The sequence below is a fragment of the Herpailurus yagouaroundi genome, unplaced genomic scaffold (assembly GCF_014898765.1).
Source record: "Herpailurus yagouaroundi ecotype Mexico unplaced genomic scaffold, PumYag 67702, whole genome shotgun sequence".
Lineage (NCBI taxonomy): Eukaryota > Metazoa > Chordata > Mammalia > Carnivora > Felidae > Herpailurus > Herpailurus yagouaroundi.
In genome coordinates, this window is record NW_024420501.1 from 690,914 (window position 1) to 700,297 (window position 9,384).

The following is a 9,384-nucleotide window of genomic DNA, read 5'->3' on the forward strand; positions in this document are numbered from 1 at the left end:
TTATCAAGTACCTTTCATTTTCCTTCCTCCATGGGAGTTCTCTTGTTTCTTGGTGGGGGGGTGGAGGTGGGTGAATCATAGGTTTGAAATGTTACTATGAGGTTCTGGAAGAATCCCTGAAATAGCTCTGGATCACCAATCCTCATCCTCCCCCTTTTATGCACCCCATCTTCTCTGACATACACAACTCTCCTTCCTCCTAGAGTCGATGAAGAAGCGCTCATTGCTTGTAGCTTTATTATCTACCCGTTTCCCCAATTATGAGCCCAACTCAGAGAAGCCAGGTCAGATGCAGCTCTCAAAACTTCCCACAAGGGACTGAGGGTCCCAAGACAGTGCCAAAGGAATGTCAGTTAAAGACCATTCGGGTCACCACTCACAAAGCAGGATCCTAGAGGGGGTGCCTGGGTGGCTCAGTCACTTAAGCATCTGACTTCAGCTCAGGTCATAAGCTCATGGTTTGTGAGTTCAAGCCCCGCGTCGGCTCAGGTCATGATCTCACAGTGTGTGGGTTTGAGCCCCGCATCGGGGTCTGTGCTGACAGCTCAGAGCCTGGAGCCTGCTTCCGATTCTGTGTCTCCCTCTCTCTCTCCCTCTGTCCCTTCCCTTCTCAGGCTCTGTCTCTCTGTCTCTCACAAATAAACATAAAAAAAAATTTTTTTTTAAAGCAGGATCCTATAGATCCTTTAAACAGCCACACCTGCCCCCACACTGTGCACCAGGTATCTGCCCAGAAAAAGGATGCCTTAGCACAGACCCAACTGTTACCAGCCTGCATTCCTTGTATCTGATTTTGTCTTGCTTCCAGCTCATATGTATGCTTCCTCCTTTTCTGCTCGGCCTTGTACATGAGTAAAAAGAAAATAGACCTTCGCAGGCGCCTGGATGGCTCAGTGGGTTAAGCATCCAATTCTTGGTTTTGGCTCAGGTCATGATCTCACAGTTCATGGGTTCGAGCCCTGCATCAGGCTCTGCGCGGACGGTGCGGAGCCTGCTTGGGATTCTGTTTGCCCCTCTCCTGCTCTCTCTCTCTCTCTCTCAAATAAATAAACATTAAAAAATTAAAAAAAAAAAAAGGAAAATAGACTTTCATACTAGCAGGCTCTGGATTGAAATTCTGGCTTTTTCACTTACAAATGTGTGTGACCTTAAGCAATTATCGCTACCTTAGAAGCCTTAGTTTCTGCACCGCTGAAGCAGAAGCATATCATCTACCTCTCAAAGCCGTCTCTGGATCACAAGAGATAACATATGCGAAGAATACATTATAGCGCCAAGCATACAGTAGGTGCTTAAGTGCACGGCGGCCGTCATTTCGCCTGAGATCAAACCACCTAATGTAAGGCTCGCTGCGGTCAAATAAGAGGACAAAGGAAACGCATATTCTGTTCTTTATATTTTTACCTAGTGACTCTTTTTGTTTTCGCTAGAACACTTTCCTCCACAATTATACGGGTTCTCCCCGCCACCGTCAGCTCCAGCAAATGGGCTTTTCTGTGTTTCAGTGTGGCCTAAGGAACCCCCTTTGAAGCGCCTCCTGACGTCCAGCCCTTCACTGTACGGCAACAAGCACTGCTTGTGCTGAGTGGACCCAGAAAAAGGGAAACTGGAAAAGGAAAACAAGACTACATCTGAAAACCAAGTAAGGAGACAGTGCGGTCAAAGATAAGATGATGCACGGGCAGGTCAAGGTGATGTTCAAAAGTGATGCCAGGGGGGCAGTGGCTGCCTCAGTTGGTAGAGCACGAGACTCTTGATCTCAAAGTCATGAGTTCAAGCCCCACGCTGGGTGTAGAGATTACGGAAAAAAATTAAATCTTAAGAAAAAAATAATAATTTCGGGGACACAACCGGTCTGCCACAGTATACCCCTTAGGTACAGTTCAGTGCACTTAAAAAAAAAATTAAGTTTATTTATTTTGAGAGAGAGCATGACCAGGGAACAGGCAGAGAGAGAGAGAGAGGGAGAGGGAGAATCCCAAGCGGGCTCCACACGGCCAGCGCACAGCCCCACGTGGGGGCCATCTCACTCATGCACCATGGGATCGTGACCTGACATGAAATCAAGAGTTGGACACTTAACTGACTGAGTCACCTAGGTGCCCCCAGTTCAGTGCACTTCTTGAGGGACAAGGTATGCCCTGTTTTTTTTTTTAAGTTTTTTTTTTTTTTTTTTTAAGTAGTCTCTACATTCAACGTGGACTCGAACCCACAACCCCAAGATCAAGAGTCACATGCTTGGGGCACCTGGGGGGTTCAGCCGGTTACACAACCGACTCTTGATTTTGGCCTCAGGTTCATGATCTCAGGCTTGTGAGATTGAGCCTCGCATCAGGCTCTGTGCCGAGTGTGGAGCCTGCTTAAGATTCTCTCTCTCCCGGGGCACCTGGGTGGCTCAGTCTGTTGAGCGTCCGACTTCAGCGCAGGTCATGATCTCGCGGTTTGTGGGTTCGGGCCCCGCCTCGGGCTCTGTGCTGACAGCTCAGAGCCTCGAGCCTGCCTCGGATTCTGGGTCTCCCTCTCTCTCCCCTTCCCCACTTGCGCTCTGTCTCTCAAAAGTGAATAAACGCTTAAAAAAAATTTTTTTTAAAGATTCTCTCTCTCCCTCTCTCTCTCTACACCCCCCCACCTCTTTCTCAAATAAATGAAGAAATAAACAAGAAAAAAATCTTTAAATAAAAGAGTCCCATGCTCTACCTACTGAGCCATCCAGGTGCCCCCACCTTATGTGTTTTTAGAGAAGCCAAGATCGTCCAGATACCCCCTTGAATTTGCCCAACTGCACAGCCCAGCCACAAGTGTAGTGTGGCTGCTGTATCCCTCATTTGCTAACCAAGAATCTACGAGAATGCCCCTGGGTATCTGGTCTGAGATTGTGGAGAGGGCGCCCGAAATACCTTCTTATTGCCTATTGAATTAAGTGCAGCCTCAGCCCACGGCATTCGGGTGTTTCCCACTGGTTAACTTCGACCTGCTTGCCGGGTTTACCCACCCTGCTTTCCCATTCACACCCACATTTCAACCACACTGGACTGTTTACTCCCCAAACCCGCCCCCATGCGCTCCCACGCCGGTGTCTTTGCTGTTTATTTTTAAAGGCCAAGTCTGAGGAAGCAGTGAGTTGGGGTACACTATGGCGGCTCTCATCGGAATCTGTCCCCAGCCCAGCCTCCCTGGATGCATGTCCGTGTCCTAGCCAGGCACCTGTTTGCATCCAGGAAGGAGTCTCGTGGTGGCAAAGGGAATGAGATCCTGACTCTTCCTAATACAGCCCGCTTAGGTCCAAAGGCGTTAACGATGTCTAGTGGCCTGGGATAGTCCCAAATGAGGCCAAATTCCCGAGAAGGACCAAGGAGGGTCCTCTGAGGGGAGACTTGCCATTGAAAGAGAATGTGGTTGGGTGATCCACACTGGTAATCAGGGACCTGGCTTCAACAGCTTGGCTCCTAAGTAGTGGGGATAATTGAATCAGCTAACTGAGAGCTGTAAGTGGCATCACCTTGATGTGGCCGGTTGTGAAGTTCGTCTCAAGAGGCAAGATTAAGCTGCCAATAGCCCAGCGGACTGGATTGAACAAATAAAGGACTGATGTGTGCCTCCGTGGACCCAACTGTAGAGATTCTTGGGTCTGTTTAAGGAGGAGAACTGTGAAAATTCTTTCTACCAAAACTGAGTGTGTAGAGAGGGATGTTGAAAGACAAGAGATGTTGTTGTTGTTGGTTTTAATTGAGGTGTCATTGACATAGAACATTATATCAGCTTCGGGTGTACAACATAATGATTCAATATTTGTATATATTGAAAAATGATCACCAAAAGAAGCCTAATGGGATCAATAAGTCACAGGGAGTAGGGGTACAGCATAGGGAATATAGTCAATGGTATCACGATAGGGTTGTATGGGGACAGATGGCAGGTACATTTGTGTGAGCACAGCGTAACATGTAGACTTGTGAAGTCACGATGTTGTACATTTTAAAAAATAAATAAAAGGGGGAAAAGGATTTTAAAAAAGAAAAAAATGTCTAGTTAACATTCGTGACCACAGATAGTTATGAAACATTTTTTTTTCAAAGATTTAAAAGATTTTTAGAGTAATCTCTATACCCGGTGTGGGGCTTGAACTCACAAACCATGAGATCATAACCGGAGCCAAAATCAAGGGTCGGAAGCTTAACCGACCGAGCCGCCCAGGCGCCCCAAAACATTTTTTTCTTGTGATGTGAACTTTTAAGATTTAAAGAGACCTTGGGGCGTCTGGGTGGCTCGGTCGGTTAAGCGTCTGGCTTCAGCTCAGGTCATGATCTCACAGTCTGTGAGTTCAAGCCCAGCGTCAGGCTCTGTGCTGACAGCTTGGAGCCTGGAGCCTGCTTTGGATTCTGTGTCTCCTTCTCTCTCTCTGCCCCTCCCCTGCTCATGCTTTCTCTCTCTCTCAAAAATAAATAAACATCAAAAAAATTTTAAGTTTCATCATGACAAGAATTAGCTTTGACAAGAAATTCCATTTAAAAGAGCCAATTGGAATTTCTATTTTTTGTAGAGCCTAGCAGTGCATAAGTTGTGTTTATTCTACCTAGTCTTTGCAAAGTTCCTTCTGAAGAACAGTGTCCCCTTCAAATAAGAAACTGGACCAAGAAAGCTTTGAAGCAAGAAATTTTGCGGGAGAACAGAGAACTATGACCACAGGAATCACTATTGCGGAGATCCAAATACATCTACAAGTCAAATTGTGTCCTCTTAAAATGGATCTAGCCCAGTTAATTAATAACAAGGAATTCCATCCTGTTATCCAGCATAAGACTAGTTTTTAAACTTTTTAAAAAAGCTTAGCCATTTATTTTGAGAAAAAGAGAGAGAGTGTGCATACGGGAGAGGCAGGGAGAGAGGGAGAGAGAGAATCCCAAGTAGGTTTTGTGCTGTTAGCACGGAGCCAGACGAGGGGCTTGATCTCATGACCTGAACTGAAGTCAAACCTCGGAGGCTTAACCTGCTGAGCCACCCAGGCGCCCGAGCATAAGACTAGTTTTTAAAAAGGAGTCTCTGTGATTAGAGACTTACGGGCTGAGAATTCTGGTTATTCATGTGTCAGTTCTTAAAACACACAAACTGTGCTTGAGTAGCCAGCAAAGAGTTTACCCACTTCATCTTTCTCCCAGTGGGAAGAATCACCGCAAGTCCTTTGGGTGACTTGGAAATAGGTAGTCAAGAGCTCAGAAACTCTGGCTTACCAGGGACTGAGAGATCGAGGCAGCATTATTTATTTAAAAAAAAGTTTGTTTGGGGCGCCTGGGTGGCGCAGTCGGTTAAACGTCCGACTTCAGCCAGGTCACGATCTCGCGGTCCGGGAGTTCGAGCCCCGCGTCAGGCTCTGGGCTGATGGCTCAGAGCCTGGAGCCTGTTTCCGATTCTGTGTCTCCCTCTCTCTCTGCCCCCCGCCCGTTCATGCTCTGTCTCTCTCTGTCCCAAAAAATAAATAAACGTTGAAAAAAAAATTAAAAAAAAATTAAAAAAAGTTTGTTTAATTTTTTTTTAACGTTTTATTTTATTTGTTGAGAAGAGAGAGACAGAGCATGAGCAGAGGAGGAGAGAGAAATAGGGAGACACAGAATCTGAAACAGGCTTCAGGCTCTGAGCTGTCAGCACAGTCTCCAACACGGGGCTGGAACTCACAGACCGTGAGATCATGACCTGAGCCGAAGTCGGATGCTTAACCAACTGAGTCACCCAGGTGCCCCTAAAAACTAATTTTTTTAACGTTTATTTATTTTTGGGAGGCAGAGAGAGAGCACGGGAGGAACAGAGAGAGGGCGAGACACAGACTCCAAAGCAGGCTCCAGGTTCTGAGCTGTCAGCACAGAGCCCGACGCGGGGCTCAAACCCACGAACCGTGAGATCATGACCTGAGCCGAAGTCGGACACCCCACCGAGTCACCCAGGCGCCCCTATCCAGGCAGGATTTTTGAAGTATTCATCACCTTGCAGATTCCCTTGCCTTTAATGAAGACCCACAGAAATATGTCCCTGACCTCAGTATCAGGAAAAGCCATACTTCTCTTGAACAGCTGGCTTATTCTTGTCCTGTATCAGTGGTTCTGAGAGTGTAGTCCCTGACCAACAGCACCAGTAATCCTCTGGGAACTTGTTAGAAATGCAAATATTCAGGGCGCCTGGCTGTTTCAGTCACTACAGCATGCAACCCTTGATCTCGGGGTTGTGAGTTTGAGCCCCACGTTGGGTGTGGAGATTACTTAAAAATAAAATCTTAAAAAAATAAAACAAAGAAACGCAAATATTCAGGCCCCACCCCAGACTTACCCAAATTAGAATCTCTGGAGGTGAGATCCAGCAATGTGCTTCGATAAGCCTTCCCGGTGATTTTGGACACAAGACAAAATTTGAAAACCACTGTCCTGCTCGACTGATGCCTGAGAACATCGGAGCCGAAACTGCAGACTATCTCCAGCAACTGTTTTTTAATCCCTCTCCCACCACCTTAGAGGCAGAGAAGAGTTCTGCAGCACCCTTGGATTCCCAGATCCGTGGAGATTAAAAAAAAAAAAAAAAAAAAAAAAAGATTTTAGCAACACTAACTGAATTGGGCTGAACCAGGAAACCCCAGCTTCAGAAAACTGGCAACGTATTTGTTCAATGTCCAACATTTACTTTGAGTTAAAAGGCGACATTAAGATCGTATTGCAGTGGCTTCATCTCCAACAAGTAGTTGGATTTGAAAAACTTGGATGATTATATTGACCAAGTATGCACTAAACACAAACAACAAAGGATTTCGCCCTTTTGTAGAGGCTAAGTGCCCTGCAACTTTAACTAGGAACAATTAATTAGACATTGCCATGGTTGGTGGGTGAACTGTAAGCTACTGAGTACTTGTGTGACCCCTCGCGTGAGATACTTTTCCCCTCTGAACCTCAATTCTGCTCCTGAGAAAACTAGAGGACTTGATTTCCTCATCGCCAAGGTTGCTCCCGTCTCTGACATCCAGGAATTCTGGAATTCTAGAGATCCAAGAACACCACTGCTCCAGCAGTGCCCCCAACACCACTACTGTCTCCTAACCTCTCCCGACCAGGAAGAAGAAAGGCACGCTGGTAGCTGAAGCCTCCTGAAAGCACGCCTGAGATGTGTGGAACTCAGATCATTTTGGAAATCACACGCCAAGAGTTTGTTTCTTACTACCCAGTGCCGTGTGGCCATCAGCCGAGGTGTGAATTGGAAGATAGTTTGCTCTTTGCCACATGACACACAGGAATCCCAGAGAGATTCTGTCATTGGCTTGTGAGAACCAGATAATGGACCAACTGTATAGAGCCAGCCCAGCGCATGACATTACTTGTGTGTATTCTTAAAAGCTAAGGGGGTTGGGTTTATCCAAACACTTCCCCTACCCCACTGCCATCAGAAACAGTTATTTGGCTGAGTAAGTCAAGCTGTGGAGGTAATTTCACAAAGGGTGGGGGGATTGGTGTGGTTTGGGGGACCCGAATTAACCAGATAATTGGTTCAATTCATCCGGTTCGCTTTCCCTGTAGGATTTATTGCACGTACTCTGTCAGGTATAAAGAGCAATCCTGACTTGCCCCTCCTGATCACTGGCTAGCCAAATACTTTGCTGTTTTTCATTTCACTTCCCGGACTACCTCTGATATGGACATATTTATAAAAACCTCGCTACACAGAGTTTTCTCGTAGCCGAGAGATCATCCTTTGCACTGGATCATTTCAGAGACGATTTCTCAGCAGGTGATATATTAAATGCCTTCAAATGGTTGGCCTCCCACTACCAAACACTCCCCCCCCCCACCCCACATACACACACGGAAATCACATACTTACATTGTCTGCAACGAGGGGCTTTTCTTACTGGTACTAAGGTGATTGCCTTAATTTTCTTCTTCCTCCAGCTGATGGAAACATCATCTACCTGCCTGTCATCTCTGGAGCAACCCACAGCATTCCTACATTTGAAATGAATGACTCTCATTCTTACGAGTCCTTTTGTGTCAGGACCTCTGAGCAGCGTCCTGTATTACTCCGTTTTGCAACAAGGCAGGTTCATTATGACCATTTCTGAAGAGAGAAACCCTCAGCAGCATTTACAAACGTATGGGGCATTAAAACAGACAGTCAAACAGCTAAAGCTGCTTGATTAGGACATTTAGAGACAAAGCAACTGGTGGTTTGCCTGGATTTTTCGTCTCTGAAAGGTTGCGTGGATATTCTGTGGCACGGCCCCGGTAATGTGCATGGTGGGGGATTACTGTGTGTCAGAGCTGGGCGATAACTAGGGTCGCCTGAATGATTCCTGCTTGCAAATGACACCAGCCCTGTCAAAGTGGGAATGATTTGTTGCTTCAGCGCCTCTCTGATATTAAATCTAGAGGGGTGGATTCAAGTTAGTGCTTCAGAGGACACACATACCTATTTCTCACGTAAAGGAACATGCAGTAGACCATCTTCTGATTGCAGAGAAATGAATGAGTCCGGGGAGAAAATGGACGACGCCCATGTAGATTTTCGTGGCCAGACATGGAAACAAGGTGATTCTAATAAACGATAAGTATTATTTTATAATATCTAATTATTCATAAGATTCCCCAACAGGGAAGAACAAGCAACTGCAGAGCATTTCCCCAACCCCCCTCCCTCTGTCACGGAAACGCCAATAAAACTCCTCCACCTCCCACCCTTCAATGCCAGATCGGTAAGCATTTAGCCAAGCATGCTGGGAGACACAGAACAACTGAAGGAAAGGAGTATCCGGGTGTCTTGAATTTGCTTGCCATTCTGCTCTGTTCTACCATCTCGTTACTAGACGTAGGCATTAGACGTGACAATCAGCCACATTTAAACTGAGCAGAAGAAATATCAAAGGCAGAGCCCTCAGAAGAAATGTCTCAAAGACAGCTTCAGTCACCTAATCAGACTTTAATTCCAATCACAAATGACACAGACTCATCAAGCTCTGTCGTTCCTAATGATACCACAAATAAAGGACGGACCGGAGACAACTCTCCAGGAATAGAAGCTTTGTGTGCTATCTACATCACTTATGCTGTGATCATTTCAGTGGGCATCCTTGGAAATGCTATTCTCATCAAAGTCTTTTTCAAGACTAAATCCATGCAAACAGTTCCAAATATTTTCATCACCAGCCTGGCTTTTGGAGATCTTTTACTTCTGCTAACTTGTGTGCCAGTGGATGCAACACACTACCTTGCAGAAGGATGGCTGTTCGGAAGAATTGGCTGTAAGGTGCTTTCTTTCATCCGGCTCACTTCTGTCGGTGTATCAGTGTTCACGTTAACAATTCTCAGCGCTGACAGGTGGGTTTCTTTTCTCAGTTTTATTTGCTAGGATGTGAAATTA